Consider the following 17,192-nt stretch of genomic DNA (forward strand, 5'->3'; position numbering starts at 1 on the left):
CATATCCTAGTTCTCGATTGTGCTCTGAACGATTGGTGAACCTTCGCTACTTTATGCCACTCGAATCGTTCACTTGACTGTCTAGCCTAATACAGATAGCTGATCAAACATAGCTAAGGCACACAATAGCCTAAGGTTGATTCATAATCTGATACCTACTTTCTAGGAGTAGTGTTAATATAGTTTTACATGCTTTTGTAGTTGTAAGAAAAACACTTTCAAAATCTCTCCTTTTTCCTTTTTACACAAAGTGTAGTAAATAAGGCTAGAAGTGGTAAACAATTGCACTAGATTCTCTGAGGATCGAGACCCGACTTACTCATTATTCTACTGATCTTAGGATAGTTAGGTTTATAAATTTTATCTTTGGTAGTTAAGGACCCAAGCCTTGACGATCCTACCACCCAGCAATCTTCTTTGCAAGATTTTTTGCAGAAGTTTCCTAATTTGAATTTTAATGCTTCTAAACCCTTTTGGGTATAAAACCTAGTTTCTTCTATGTGGCTAAGGTTCCCCTTGGGCCCCTTTTTGGTTAGTGACAAATCTAGAGTGTCTTTGGGTGCCACCTAGAGTAGATTTACTACTTGCCTTTCAATTCCTTGTATTGGTTCGTGCTTGGATTCTTCGAAGGCCTGTGACAACCTTCGAGTTTTGGGTGCTACTGCATAGATTAGCCAGTTCTTGGTTCTATTCCTGATCTCTAATGACAGGAGTTCAACCTGCAATTGAAGCCATATTTCAATACATGTTCTTTTACTCTACTTTCATTAAAATTCATGCACTTTAACTTTCATGTCTTTAAATTCTATGCACTTTTATCTCTTTGATTCTGATGAAACTCTAGGGTATAAGATACCATAGCTAGGGATTCAATCACTTATACATTATAAGCTACAGTTCATGTATGGGTGTTCTCGTGATCGCTGGATAGGGTATACCCTGGTTCCTGATCATGCTCTGAACGATTGGTGCACCTTCACTACCCTATGCCACTCGAATGCTTCACTACCCTATGCCACTCGAATGGTTCACTTAACCGTCTAACCTAGTATGGATAGCTAACCGAACATAGCTTGCTATGAACGATTGGTGCACCTTCACTACCCTATGCCACTCGAATGGTTCACTTAACCGTCTAGCCTAGTATGGATAGCTAACCGAACATAGCTATCGCGCATGATAGTCTAAGTTGGTTCATGATTTGAGATTTGCTTTGTAGGAGTAGTGTTAATATAATTTTACTTACTTTCGTAGCTGATAGAAAAATATTTTCAAAATCTCACCCTTTTCCCTTTTTCACAAAGTGTAGTAAATTAGGCTAGAAGTGGTAAACAACTGCACTAGAGTCCCTAAGGATCGACACCCGACTTACTCATTGTTCTATTGAACTTGGGGTTAGTTAGGTTATAAATTTTATCTTTGGTAGTTAAGGACCCAAGCCTTGGCAAGCCTACCACAAGTCCTAGAGTGAATCGAGTGGTAATAAAACTTAATCCAGGAAGAAGAAGTACATTCGCTATTTTAAGTGTGGGAAACTAGGGCACATAAGATTGGAATGTCCGGAGTGAGAGAAGGGAAAGGCAAAAGCTCAAGGGGGTTCATGAAAATTTGCGAATGTAGTGGAAGAAGGAGACTCGGGGAGTAGTGATTGTCAAATGTTTTCTGTTTCATCAGGTTCAGAATGCCTCACAGGTTCTTAGATCCTAGACTCGGGATGTTCTTTTCACATGATGCCCAACAAAGACTGGTCACCACTTACAGATTGGTGAGTCATGGTTCCGTTTTGATGGGAAACGATGTAGTATGCAAAGTTGTCGAAATAGGGGATATTAGGATCAAGATGTATGATGGTTTGGTAAGGACATTGTGTGGGGTAAGACATGTACCTTATCTACAGAAGAATGTGATTTCATTGGGTCCTTTGGATTGTAACGGGTATAGTTACAAGTCTGAAGGCGGGACGATGATGGTGTGTGATGGAGTATTGAAGGTGATGAAGGGACAGAGGATAGCATGGAATCTCTATGCACTGCAGGGTAACACAGTTGTAGGTGGAGCTGCAGCTAAGAGTTTTGAGTCAAGCAATACCATTTTGTGTAACATAACCATACACAAAATAGTGGGTATTCTTAACTACATTGGTGTAGATGTTTAGGGACTGGTGTGGGTAGCATCATGAGTTGGACATGGGTATTTCATGAGGTTATCATGAAAGGTCTAGGGGTATCTCATGCGGCATAAGTTGGAGTCGTCTTCCAAGTGTAAATTGTGGCTGAGGTGGAAAACCAGATTGGGAAACAGTTCCTATAGTTAGAGATTGGTTCTGAGTACGCTGGTGTTCAAGGAGTTTTATGAGCAGAGCATGGTGTATACAGGGCTTGCAAGAGACTTCTTAGCGAAGTTAGCAGGTATGACGTGTTTCTTGATTAATCGATCGCCAAAGGTATTAGTAGATAGGAGAGTTGCGAGAGAGACTTAGACTAGTTATGTGGTAGACTTTGGAGGTCCAGCTATGCGCGTTTCTAGTGAGGTGGGATCTAGTTTGGTGTGATGTCTAGATGATGCATCTTTTTAGTATATAAAAAAATGGGTTCATACTGAGTGATCCAATGGCCAACAGAGTGGCCATTGGTGAAGACATGGTTTTAGATGTTAAAGCCATGGGACAACGTACTCAAGTAGATGAAGAGAAATAGGTACTAAAAAGTTGCAGTAGCAACAATGATCATGCTATGTAGATGGAGTCAGAGACTCAAGATAGAAGTCCAGGGAGTTCTAACTTAGGAGACTTGCAGTATCACATGATAAACTGGAGTAGAAAAGAGATTGTGATGCAGGTGGAGTTTCAGACTCAGGGCAGAGATGATGTTGGTCATAATGTAGGGAGTTTAAGCTCGGGAGACCACTAGGATTACAATGGGCTGAGAGGTAGTGCACAGCCAGGAGAAGGGTAGGTGGATAGGTGTCATGGTGGAGGAGATGGAGGTATTGTATAAGAATCAAATAAAGGGGTTGATGGTGCTCCCAAAGTGGGAGAGGGAGATAAGCTGCAAGTGGGCAAGTATTCTATTGTTTTATGTGAGTGACATGTCGATTGCTGGAAAGGTTATAGCTGAGGTAAATCAGTCGAGGACTCTGTTGAGAAAGGAAGTTGACATGGAGGTTTTGGGTACTGCCAAGAGTGTTCTTGGGTTGGAGATTCATAAGAGTAAAGTTATAGGGAGATTGAGATGATTTCAGGGTGACTTTGTAGTCATAGTTGTGAGGAGATTGGTGTTAGCTCAAAGCGGTTGTATAGAAAAAACTACATGGATATTGTGGTTATCTCAAGGTGGTTTTGGGGATTAGGTGTTGGTGAGGTTTATTGGGATAGGTTTCTACCATAATAGGTGAAAGGGGTACATGATTTCATAGAATTTGCTCATCCTCGTGCTGACAAATCAAGTAGAATAAGGTGTTCTTGCAAGAAATGTCAAAACATAACATTTCAACACATTGATTTGGTTGAAACACATTTATTGGACAATGAAATGGACAAAAGCTACACAACATAGGTGTTTCATGGTGAAGATTACACACTTTTGAGCAATGATGATGAAGATGAAGATAAGGGGGCAAATATAGTAGGTTGTGATACACGTTTAGAAGGGCTAATCAAAATGTTAGGTGACATGCAAAGGGGGATTGCAGTGGACACGGTGGATGTCAATGTGTTGCATGCTGGTATTGAATCTACTTTAGTAGGTACCATACCTTGCGATCCTAGTCAGTAAAATACCTCAGTAAAACATTTGCTAATCTTATGAGGGATGCACAGGTGCCCCTATATCCAAACTGTAAAAAGTTCTCAAAATTGAAGTTCCTCATAAATTTGCTTCATACAAGGACAATGCATGGGTTATCTTAGAGTGCATTCAACATGCATTTAGGCCTAATTAATGTGGCACTGCCTAATGGTGAAACACTTCGAAAGTATTTTTATGAAGCAAAGACATAGATGTGTGAATTGGGTCTCGATTACACTCCAATATATGCTTGTAGGATTGATTGCGAACTTTTTATAGTGATTTCAAGAATAAAAACGAGTGTCCAGAATGTGGTGAACCAAGGTATAAAACTAATCAAAGGAAGGGTAAAAAGATCCCTAAAAATTTTTTGCGATATTGTCCATTAATACTGAGGCTTCAAAAATTATACATGTGCAGAAAAACTGCTGCAGATATGAGATGACATAAAAAGAAACATCTTCAAGAGGAAAACACCCTTAGTTATCCAACAGACTCAAAAGCTTGAGCCGAGTTTGATAAAATGCATCTGTGGTTTGCTAGTGATCCTCGCAACACTAAACTTAGTCTTGCTTTGTATGGTTTCAATCCTTTTAGTAACCTGAATAACTCGTATAGAATGTGACTAGTTATGATGATGCCTTACAATATGCTACCATGGCAATGCATAAAAGAACCCTTCATTTACATGTCTTTTCCTATTCCTGGACTAAGGGCACCTTGTAATGATATTAATGTTTACCTGAGGCCGTTAGTTAATGAGTTGAAAAAACTATGGTAAAAAGGAGTGAAGACATTTGATGTGGAAATTGGGATAACATTTCGGATGCATGTTGCACTGTTGTGGACAATTAATGATTTCCCTACTTATGGCAATCTATCAGACTGAAGTACAAAATGTTACTTAGCATGCTCAGTGTATAATAAGGATGTTGGGTCCTTATCCTTGAAGCATGGATGCAAGTTACGCTCTATGTGTCATCGTCGTTTTCTACGACCTGGACATCCTTGGAGGACTCGTGCTACCAGAAGCTTTAATGGAAATCCTGAATGAAGGTTGCAGCCAACTGACTAAGTAGGGAAGATATATTAAACCAGCTTAAGTTGATAAGAAATGTGATATTTAGGAAAGCACCGATCAGTAGAAAAAGGAAACGTGCTGAGAATGAGTTAAATTGGACAAAGAGAAGCATCTTACTCGAGTTGCCATACTGGAAAGATCTTCCACTACGCCCCAACTTGGATGTTATGCACATTGAGAAGAACATTTGTGAGAATGTCATTGGTACATTGTTGGATATAAATGGGAATAAAAATGACCATGTAAATGCTCATCAGGATATGGAAGATATGGGAATACGACTTGAGTTGCATCTGATTCGTGATGGGGATAAGCTTCTCACGCTATCAACATGTTAAACATTTTCAAAGGATAAAATTTTTTTTCTTCAAATGGTTGAAATTAGTGAAGTTCCCTAATGGATATGCATCCTACATATCTCGATGCATAAACACGAAGAAAGGGAAGATGTTAGGAACAAAAAATCATAACCGTCATGTCCTTCTGCAATGGGTTCTACATGTTTTCCTTTATGGACACTAAACTGAATATGTTCGCTCGGAGCTGATTGAGTTGGGGATCTTTTTCCAACAGTTGTGCTCCAAGAAATTGAGCGTAAAGGTACTTGAACGATTGGAGGAGGGCATTGTAATCATACTATGCAGTTTGGAAAAAATATTTCCACTAGCATTCGTAAATGTGATGGTCCAGCCATCCATTTACCAAGGGAGGTCATAATTGTAGGAATGGTGCAAAATCATTGGATGTATCCTATTAAGAGGTAAATTATAAAAAACCAACAATGTTCACACGATCTCCTCGCTTTATTTGTAAAAATCACTAATGCTATGTAAAATGTATAGGTTCTTGTCAACTTTGAAGGGTTATGTGCGCAATAAGGAACAGTTAGAAGGTTCAATCATTGAGGCAAACATCGATAGTGAATGTCTTGCATTTTGCTCAATGTATCTACATGATATTGATACAAAGTTCACACATAAGGAGCGCAAGGCAAAAGTTCATGGTAATGCTGAAGATGAAGATCCCATCAGCTCTGTATTTCGAGCAAATGTTAGGTTGTTCGGTGGAGGGGTTTATAATTTCATGGATATCGAGGACCTAACAAAGGTGCATTTTTATTTCCTAAATAATTATGATAAAATTATTCCATAAATCGAGTACATGGTTTCTAACTCCATACTGAACAATGTATATACATATGCATATATATATATATATATATATATATATATTTAGTTGACATTAACATGTACTATTGTTGCATATAGTGAACATAAAACCGAACTTCTTGACCAAAATGAAAGGAATGCTGATGAAAACATAAAAAGGAATTTGTCAATTGGTTTGGGAGCCGTGTAAGTAGCAAATTTTATGTGATTTTGAAGTAATATATAGTTTCAAAATTGACGGTTTACTCATCTAAATTTCTTTTTAATTAATAGATGAAATTCATGTATTATAATAAAGAACCAACGACAAGTAAAAATTTGTACGTGTTGGCATGTGGCCCCGATCAACGAGTTAACCACTATAGTTGTTGCATTTTCAACGATTTAAGATTTCATACAAAATCCCTCGAATTGCATAAAAGAACCCAAAAATTTGGGGTTGCCGTCCTAGGTACAAAAGGGGATGAGGATATTAACTACTTTGGCATCTTGGATGACATTATTAAGCTGAACTATGGAGCCAATAGGCTCGTTTACTTGTTCAAGTGTGCTTGGTGGGACATTAGCAATAAAAAAGAGTGAGATAAATATGGATGCCTACTTTTCGAGTGTTAATTTTAGTAAGACATGGGATCAAAATGGCCATTTTCTGCTAGCAATGCAAGCAACACAAGTGTTCTACCTTAAGGACACGCAATTAAAGGGTGAATGACATATGATCCAAAAAAATTCCTCCCCAAAGTTTGTATGATATTATGGAAGTCCCTGATGAGGAGAAGAATGTCAGCGAGGATGCTTTCCAAGAAGAGGAGTCATTTGTAAGTGCAGAAACTCAATTTGATTTCAATGTTGCGGAGGAAGGAGCTGATCCTATACCATCTGTAATGACCCCAAAAATTGTATGCATGGAAATGTAAAAAAAAAATTAAAATTAAAATTAAAATTTGTTGACCTAATAGGTCATACCCGATTTTGATTATGGCAAATATTTAGGTATTTAATGTTTATCAAGTCTGTGTGCAGGTTCATATTAGTAAGATCATTTGATGACATATGAAGACTTGAAGAAGAAAGACCTAGAAGATTCATTCATTGTAATTTATATTATGTTCAATTTGGGTCTATAATAGTAATATAGGAAAAATATGTAATAATTAAATACATATCATGCATGTAGGATCTAATAAGCTCAAAGACCTTAGAATGACCCTAGGTCCTTACACTTACACGTAAGATAGTCCCCAAAATCACATATATTATCAGGGGAATCAATTGAATTAAAATAAGAATTGAAGGATTAAAAGAATGGGGTTTTGGGCGACCAACCTTGGTGTTCAAAACACCTCACTTGATCGAACCATGGACTAGTCAAATAGTTGACTGGAGTTCGGGCGACCGAACCAAAAGGGACTTAACTGTCCTCGGTCAACCAAACGTATACCCTTACATTTTCCACCAACTTGGCAGCCCAAACGATCACGTTCAAAACTGCCTCAAGCTATCGAAGTTGATATCGGGCGATGGAATCATGGACTTTTGGAAAATTGCCTCGGTTTAGTAAACTGAAACCTTATTCAGGCACCCGAACGTTGAAAAGTTCATTTTCCTATTGTGTCTGTTCGGGCAACCGAATCAAGGGTCAGGTACCCGAAACTCTCGGGTTGTCTTAATTATTACTATACTTATTTTAAGTTAAACGGGATTAATTTTCTTAAACATTTTTAAAACAAATTTAATAATTTTCTATGTATCCCCAACGGTTATAATTTTAACCTTCTCTATATATAGGGGTTCATTTTCTTGGATTAGTACCTAATTAGCATATTAATTAAGTGAAAAATCCTCCGAAATTTCCTAAGCCCTATTTCTTCATACAAACCATATACACTCATATACTACCATTCTTTTGAGAAATCAAGTTTTGTGAGTGTTTATTCATTATTCTAGTGTGCTAAAAACCCTCATTGGTTTATTGCATATTTGATTTTCAGATTGAGGGTTTAGCTAGGTTTTTCCACCAATTTTATTTAATAAATCTCTATGTGGGAAAACCTTATAGCTAAGTTGTTGGCCTTACAAGGCTTAAAATCCTATTTTAATGCTAACAAACAAGTAGAACTTAACATATTTGTGTGAGTAATGTTATTTCAAGGTTCACATATGAGAAAGTAAGGTCAAAGTGCTCACAAAGATCAAATGAAACTTAAAGAGAAAGCTTAAAGTATATTAAAGCTTGAAGACAAAGAAAGAGCCAAAGCAAGCATGAAGACTTGAGTGTTTAAAATGTCAATGTCTTAGAAGTCTTTATGTCAGTACTTTAATGTTTAAATATCGTTTGAAATATTTTGAAGTTCTTAGGTTAATTTCTTGGACCTAGATACCTTTTACAATACTTGGAAAATATTTTTATAATGTGAAAACATATTTCAAAAAGGTTAAAATTATTTTTGGAATGAAAAGCACAAAAAAGAGGTTTTTCTAAATGCTGTCATTTTTTCTACATCTGCATTGAGGTGCATTTTTCTTTATCCAACACTCCTTATTCCAAAACGTGTTTAACATGAATGTTGAAGGATTTTCTCTTACCTTTCTTTTGACACCAAGAACACCTAATTTGGAGTTGTATAGAAAACGTTATGACCAAAATAATGAAACAGAGTTGAAGTTGTCAGCAAACTAAACACTATTCACGGCAGAACTTCAGAGAACTGAATAGCAAATAGAACCACTTCAGATGATTGAAGATTAAGTTCAAACTTCTGAAGATTTTGCTAAAATTTTTCTAAAGAGGCAGAACCACCTCAGACGACTGAACCCGAAAGTTCAGACGTTTGAACACTGTTAACGGGAAAATTTTTTAAATATTTTAAATTCAAAATAGAGGTTGCTTGTGCCCCAAATTTTCTAAAAACGTGGAAGATACTCCAAGTAATATTGGGCAACACGAAAATATTTTTGAAAGCCTATAAATACATGGTTTTACAAATCAAAACACACCAAGAATTGAAAATCTGATTGATAAGCTGAAAGCACTCTTGTTTTTACAAAGTTCTCTTGCTCACTCATTGCAAAACTCTTTTATTAAGATATTTTGAAGTGTTGATCCTTACTACTCTGATTTTTTACTGCCAATCTTCATCTAAGAAAGAATTTGGTGAATTCTACACTTGAGCTTCATTCTATTTCATATTGATATTTTTACATTGAAGTATATAGTGCTAAACTTGTACTAACCTGCTCTTTTTAGAGAGTGTTTCTTGTACACAATTTTTTTTTTGATTTTCTTGTAGATTGACGACTTCAAGGATTGTTTGGATCGTTCGCTAAGCGTGGGGTATTGCTTAGAGAGGTGTAGCTCTAGCCTAATTGAAGGAGTGACCGAGTGAGGGGATATCACTTGGAGAGGTGGGCTCTAGCCTACTAAAGGAGTGTGTAAACAGTGTTGTTCCGCTCGGAAACGGAACTGGTTTTAGTGAATATTTTGATGGTTTGCCAAAGGCGAGGACGTAGGCTAGGGATAAGCCAAACCTCATAAAAATCCCGGTGTCACTCTCTTTCCTTTACTCTATTTACATTCAGCATATATAAATAGTGTGGATAATTTAATTTTCTTAATTATACAAACTATATAATTTGGAAGTTAAATAAACTTATAGTTTAATTTTGATTTGGGATTGCAGAAACCGAAAGGGAGTACATTGGTTGATCAAAATTTTGCGGAAACCTCAAAAGGAAGTATGTTGGTAGGTTAACACCCAAAGAAAAATTAACTAAAGAGTTTATTTAAATTCTGAATTGTTTGGGAATTGAGTTGTGGTTCGCATTGAAGGAACGATTTCATATATATAGGGCTTGGTTCAAATTCACATTCACTATAGAGCTTGAATATAAATCATATATACATGGCTACATACAACAAAGTTGAACCTATCAAAGTGCTGCATCTTGATTGAATATATTTTGTTTGATTGAGTTTTGTTTGATTGTTTACTTGAATTGGTTGGTTGTGGATTGAAATCTTTGAAAGAATTAAAAGGCTTAAAAAATTCATTAAAATATTTGAAAGAAATTTTAATAACCCAATTCACCCCCCTCTTAGGACTACATCTTTGTTTTCATAAGTGAGTCTTTGTATTATTATTGCAAGACTCATTGTGCTTGTATTTTAATGTGTGCAAAAATATTTTTACAAGCCTATTTTTGAATATCTCTTTATGCTCTGATATTGAGAACATATTTTTGAGATATTTTGATTATTCTTGATACAAATCTTTGAAACCCTAAACTGTAATTGAGATTTTTATCTTTACATAGTTTCAAAGATTAGCTTGTAGATACACTCATGTGCTTAAATTGAGATAGTTATTACCTTGAGTGTTGATTGCACATATATACCATTGAGCTAATTGTTCTTACATTATTGATGTGCTTTGATTATTACTGGTGCAAATCTGCTTGATTGAGAAGCATAATATTTGTACGCAAACTGTATTGTGATTCTATTGTATTCTAGGCATGGCCTAAGGGGCGGTAATCCAGCTTGGAAGGATTGGTTGTAAAGGTTGAGGTCAGCCCTGTTCTAATTGACCTGGTTATATTTAGGTGTCGCTCCACTCGTTAAGTGAGCCTTAGTGTAATCCTTATGCTTATGAGCCAAGGTGGGGACATAGGCAGTTTTCCAAACCTCGATAACATATTTGGTGTCTTCTCTCCTTACTGCTTTATTTTGCATGCTTAATTAGATTACTTGTGCAGTTTAATTTCCAATGAATATACATTGATTTATTTTATCCGCACTAGATTAACCTTGGATTTGTGTAATACTGCTGTTAGTTGATTGACCTAAGGGATTAATTTTTAAAATACCAATTCACCCCCCTCTGAGTATTACAGTAAAACTAACAATTGGTATTAGTGCCTAGTAGTTTAGACTTAGTTATTTTGCAAAAGATTTAGATGGCTCAAAACACTACAACCCCTTTCCCTAAGGGACTCTCTTCCACATGCCCTCCAATTTTCAGTGGTGTTAATTACACCTTTTGGAAACAGAGGATGCACATCTATCTTTAGAATATTGACTGGAAGGTGTGGAGAGTTGTCTCTAAGGGAAACTATGTTCCTATGAAAACTGAAGGTGAAACTAGAATTCTTAAGACTAAAGAGGAATATACTGATGATGATGTTAAAGCTCTTAGTATAAATGCTACTGCCATGAATAATATGTCTTGTGGTCTTGATGTTAATGGATTTAATAAAGCTATGACATGTTCTTCTACTAAAGAAATATGAGATAAGTTGGAGGTCACCTATGAGGGTACTAGAGATGTAAAAGATAGTAGGATTGATATGTTGACCAGTGAGTATAAAGCATTTAGGATAAACACTGGTGAGTCCATTGAGAGCATGTACACTAGATTCACACATATCATTAATTCATTGCATGCATTAGGTAAGACTTATCCTACATATGAGATGATTAGGAAAGTCCTTAGGGGTTTGCCTCCTGTTTGGGAAGTAAAGGCTACGGCCATATTTGAGGGTAGAGACCTTAAGGCTATGTGACTAGATGAATTGATAGGTTCACTTATCACCTATGAGTTTGCTATTAATGAGAGACTAAATGAGCACAATGGGATGAGAAAAGTGATTGGATTAAAAACATCTACTAATACATCTAGTGAGTGCAGTGAACTTGAATCTAGAGATGATATGGCTATGCTTACTAGGAAGTTCAGTAGGTTCTTCAGGAAGAACAGTAGGCCATACAAAAAGTTTAGAGATTTAGTATCTGAGAAGGTAGAGTCTACTAAAAGAAAATAAAAATTGAACGCTCCCACGTGTTACAATTAAAAAAAGGTTGGGCATATCAAACCTGATTGCCTGTTGCTAAAAAAGGAGTCTAAGTAAAAGAAGAAAGCCATGAAAGTAGGTACCTCATGGGATAGACAAAATAGTAGCGATTCAGATTCAGATTGCAGCAACTCTAAGATTGCTAACTTGTTCCTGATGGCACGGGATGATGAGATATTGTCTTCTTGTTCCTTATCTTCATATTATTATGATGATGATTGTGATTCTAATAACATGTCTACTTTTAAAGAATTGCAATATGAATATATTCGTGTATCTAAATTGTTAAACAAAATGACCAAGGAGAATGATGTTGTGAAAAAGAAATGTGAAAATTGGTCACAACTGTTTGAAATTGCAAAGAACTCTTATGCCTCGATTCTTAAAGAAAAAGATTTGAAAATTGCCGAACTTGAGAGAAAATTGGAGGATAGCTCCAAAAATATGTTTAAATTTACTGAGGATCAACACAATTTTGAAAAACTACTTGGAGCCCAAAGAAACTCTCTTAGCAAAGAAGGTATTGGATTTAATGGTGTTGAAAATGTAAGATGACCTAATCTTTATTTCCACCTAAAGATCCTCAGTGTCGAATGATATGCTTTAAATGTAAACAAATTGGTCATATTTAGTTTGACAATCCACTTAGAAATAGACATGTAAAAGTTAAAAGGGTGTGGAGAGTCAAAGGTGATCTAGGCACTAACCCTTGTGGACCCAACATAATTTGGGGACCAGCATCAGTTACTTTGATTTTCTTGTAGGTGTGCTTGAGATTGTCCTCTTCCAAGGACAAGTGGTACCTGGATAGCGGGTGCTCACGACATATAACTGGCGACAGGGCTAAGTTCGCATCCATCACTCCCAAAGATGGAGGATACGTGACAATCGGAGATAATGCAAAGGGACGAATCATCGGCATAGGTAAGGTTGGTAAGGAACCTTCCCTGGTTATTGATAATGTACTACTTGTTGATGGTTTGAAACATAATTTGTTGATTATTAGCCAGTTGTGTGATAAAGGATATAAAGTATCTTTTGAAAATGATAAATGCATTGTTAAAAGTAAATCTAATAACAAATTACTTCTTACTGCTGAAGGTCATGAAAATGTGTATACAATTAGCTTTGATAATTTAGCCTCTCAACAAGTTACATGTTTTTCTGCAATAAATGAAGCCAGCTGGTTATGACATAGACGTTTAGGACATGCAAGCATGGATTTGTTGTCAAAATATGTGAAAAAGGATTTGGTTAAAGGCTTACCTAAAACATATTTTGTAAAAGATAATATTTGTGATGCATGTCAAATGGGTAAGCAAACAAAATCAAGTTTTAGGAAAAAGAAATTCATATCTACCACTAGACCACTTGAAATGCTACATTTAGATTTATTTGATCCTAATCAAGTTCAAAGTTTAGGTGGAAAACTATACACCTCTGTTATTGTGGATGATTATTCTAGGTTCACATGGATACTATTTCTCTCATATAAAGATGAATCATGTAAACAATTCACTAAATTATGTAGAAGAATTTAAAATGAAAAAAGCTACAAAATCACACACATAAGAAGTGATAGGGGAACTGAATTCAAAAATGATGGCATAGAAAACTATTGTAACCTAGAGGGCATTTCATATAATTTTTTTGCACCTAGGACCCTACAACAAAATAGAGTTGTAGAAAGAAAAAATAGGTCCTTGCAAGAGATGGGTAGGACAATGTTAAATGAACACAAATTACCCAAATATTTCTGGGCAGAAGCTGTGAATACTACATGTTATGTCATGAATAGAGTGTTAATCAGACCTTCACTTAATAAGACTCCATATGAATTGTGGAACAACTATAGACCTAACATTTCCTATTTTCATGTTTTCGGTTGTAAATGCTTTGTACTTAGAGATAATGAGCACCTAGGGAAATTTGACTCCAAATCTGATGAAGGTATTTTCCTAGGTTATTCACTTAATAGTAAAGCATATAGAGTTTTTAATAAAAGAACATTAACTGTTATTGAATCTATTCATTGTTGTGTTTGATGAATCTAATCCATTTTATAAAAGAGATGATGAAGATGATATTGATATTAGAAAAGGTTTAGATAAGCTATCTATTGAAAATAATGTAGATATCAATTCAGAAGCAAATGATAAATCAATTGAAAATGATAAAGTGGAAAGTGAGGTTCAAGAGTTGCCTAGGGATTCAAAATTCATTAAGAACCACCCTTTAGATCAAATTATAGGTGAACCTTCACGTGGTGTAGCCACCCGGTCCTCCTTAAGAAACTTAGTGAGTCACTTTGCTTTCTCATCCTAAGAAGAGCCCAAAAATATTAAGGAAGCCATAGTGGATGAGTCTTGGGTTATGTTTATGCAGGAAGAGCTTAACCAATTTGAAAGAAGTAAAGTTTGGACCCTAGTTCTTAGGCCTAATGTTCATACCATTATTGGAACTAAATGGGTATATAGAAATAAAAAGGATTAAAATGGGGTAGTAACTAGAAATAAAGTTAAACTAGTTACCTAGGGATATAATCAGGAAGAAGGGATAGATTTGAGGAAACCTATGCTCCCATAGCTAGAATGGAAGCCATTCGTATGTTGTTCGCTTATGTTGCTTTTAAGAACTTTAAATTGTATCAAATGGATGTTAAAAGCGCCTTCTTAAATGGCTATATAAATGAAGAAGTGTGTAGAAAAACCTCCTAGTTTTGAAAATCATAAATATTTTGATCATGTATACTGGTTGTCCAAAGCTTTGTATGGATTGAAACAAACTCCTAGACCTTAGTATGATAGGTTTAGTGGTTTTCTATTAGAAAATAGGTTCACCCAAGGCAAAATTGACACTACACTTTTCATCAAATCTAAAAAGGATGATATGCTCCTTGTTCAAACTTATGTTGATGATATTATTTTTGGAGCAACTAATGATGATTTCTATAATGAGTTTTCCAAATGCATGCAAAGTGAATTCGAAATGAGCATGATGGGTGAATTAAGTTTCTTCTTAGGACTTCAAATTAAACAGGCTAAACATGGAACATTTATATGTCAATCTAAATATGTTAGGGACTTGCTCAAGAAATTTAATATGGAAGATGGTCAAATTCTTGGTACCCCTATGCGTTCTTCCACATAACTTGATAAAGATGAACAAGACATCCTTATTGATGTGAAACTATATCGTGGCATGATAGGTAACCTCCTATCCCTTACTGCTAGTTGTCTTGATATCATGTTTAGTGTGTGTATGTGTGCTAGGTTTCAAGTTGCTCCTAAGGAGTCTCATCTATTAACCGTGAAAAGAATTCTTATGTACCTAGTTGAAACTATAGAATTAGGCTTATGATACCCTAAGTATACGGCATTTGAGATTGTTAGTTATACTGATGTTGACTTTCTTGGTAGTAAGGTTGATAGGAAGAGTACTAGCGGCAGTTGTCACTATTTAGGACAATCTCTGGTTTCTTGGTTCTCCAAGAAATAGAACTCTGTTGCCTTATCCACAACTGAAGCTGAATATATTGCGGCTAAAAGTTGTTGTGCTCAAACGCTCTATATGAAACAATTTGTGGATTTTGGATTGCACTATGATACGATTTTGATTAAATGTGATAATACTAGTGCAATTAATATATCTAAAAATCCTATCTCATATTCACGAACCAAACATATTGAGATTAGACACCATTTCATTTGTGATCATGTGCATAAAGGGGATGTAGCACTTGAGTTTGTGTGCACAAATGAGCAGTGGGCTGATATCTACTTTAGGAAGATAGGTTCATTCAGATTAGACATGAGCTAGGTCTAATACATAGTAGAGATGCCTCCTAGAAATCTGATAGAATGCACAAACTTAGAAGAACTGCTTAAATATAGAAACATACGACTCTGAATTTTAATTCTATCATTGCTTTATACTTTATGAGCTTGTATACATGATTGTCATATTTCTTACATGTTGATAGTTATATTTATGTTTTTCTTCTTGATCATACTGAACTGTTTGAGTTGGTAGTTGTGGATAAATTGTTAATCTAAAACTCAATCAAGTTATTTCTATACAGTTATTTTTGAGAAAATGCTCTAATTTCAAACGGCAAGCTACCAAAATTTTCAAAATTTTTCCCAATCATATCTTGCATATAAACGATTCATACTCAATGCCTTGCTTACGTGCCTGATATTTACAATAGCCCTTTTTTTTGTTGCCAAAAGGGGGAGAAAAGACAAAATTGGGTACCTTAGGAAAATGTTTGACTTTTTAAAATCTTTACCTTTCCTTTATGCATATTGTCAGGGGGAGCCTCTCAAGGCTGTACCCATTTTGGCATGATGTATTTGTCATCATCAAAAAGGGGAAGAATGTTGACCCAATAGGTCATTCCGATTTTGATTATAACAAATACTCGAGTATTTAATGTCTATCAAGTCTGTGTGCAGGTTCATATTAGTAAGATCATTTGATGGCATATGAAGACTTGAAGAACAAACACTCAGAAGATTCATTCATTGTAATTTATATTATGTTTAATTCGGGTCTGTAATAGTAATATAGGAAATTTCTGTAATAATTAAATGCATATCATGCATGTAGGATCTAATAAGCTCAAAGACCTTAGAATGACCCTAGGTTCTTACACTTACACATAAGATAGTCCCCAAAATCATATATATTATCAGAGGAATCAATTGAATTAAAATAGGGCTTGAAGGATTAAAAGAATAGGGTTTCGGATGACCGAACCTTGGTATTCAAAACACCTCGGTCGACCGAACCGTGGACTGGTCAAATAGTTGACCTGACTTCAGGCGACCAAACTAAAAAGGACTTCACCGTCCTCAGTGAACTGAACATATACCCTTACCTTTTCCACCAACTCAGCAGCCCGAACGATCACGTTCAAAACTGCCTCGGGCTATCGAATATGCTAGTTCGGTAAACAAAACTTGATACCGGGTGACCGAATCACGGACATTTGGAAAGTTGCCTCAGTTTAGCAAATCGAACCCTTATTCAGGCATCCGAACGTTGAAAAGTTCATTTTCTTGTTGTGTCTGTTCGGGTGACCGAATCAAGGGTCTGGTGCCGGAAACTCTCAGGTTGTCCTAATTTTTACTGTGGTTATTTTAAGTTAAATAGGGTTGATTTTCTTAAACGTTTTTAAAACAAATTTAATAATTCTCTGTGTATCCCCAACGATTATAATTTTAACCTTCTCTATATATAGGGGTTCATTTGCTTGGATTAGTACCTAATAAGCATATTGATTAAGCAAAAAATCCTCTGAAA

The sequence above is a fragment of the Malania oleifera genome, chromosome 4 (genome assembly GCF_029873635.1).
Source record: "Malania oleifera isolate guangnan ecotype guangnan chromosome 4, ASM2987363v1, whole genome shotgun sequence".
Lineage (NCBI taxonomy): Eukaryota > Viridiplantae > Streptophyta > Magnoliopsida > Santalales > Ximeniaceae > Malania > Malania oleifera.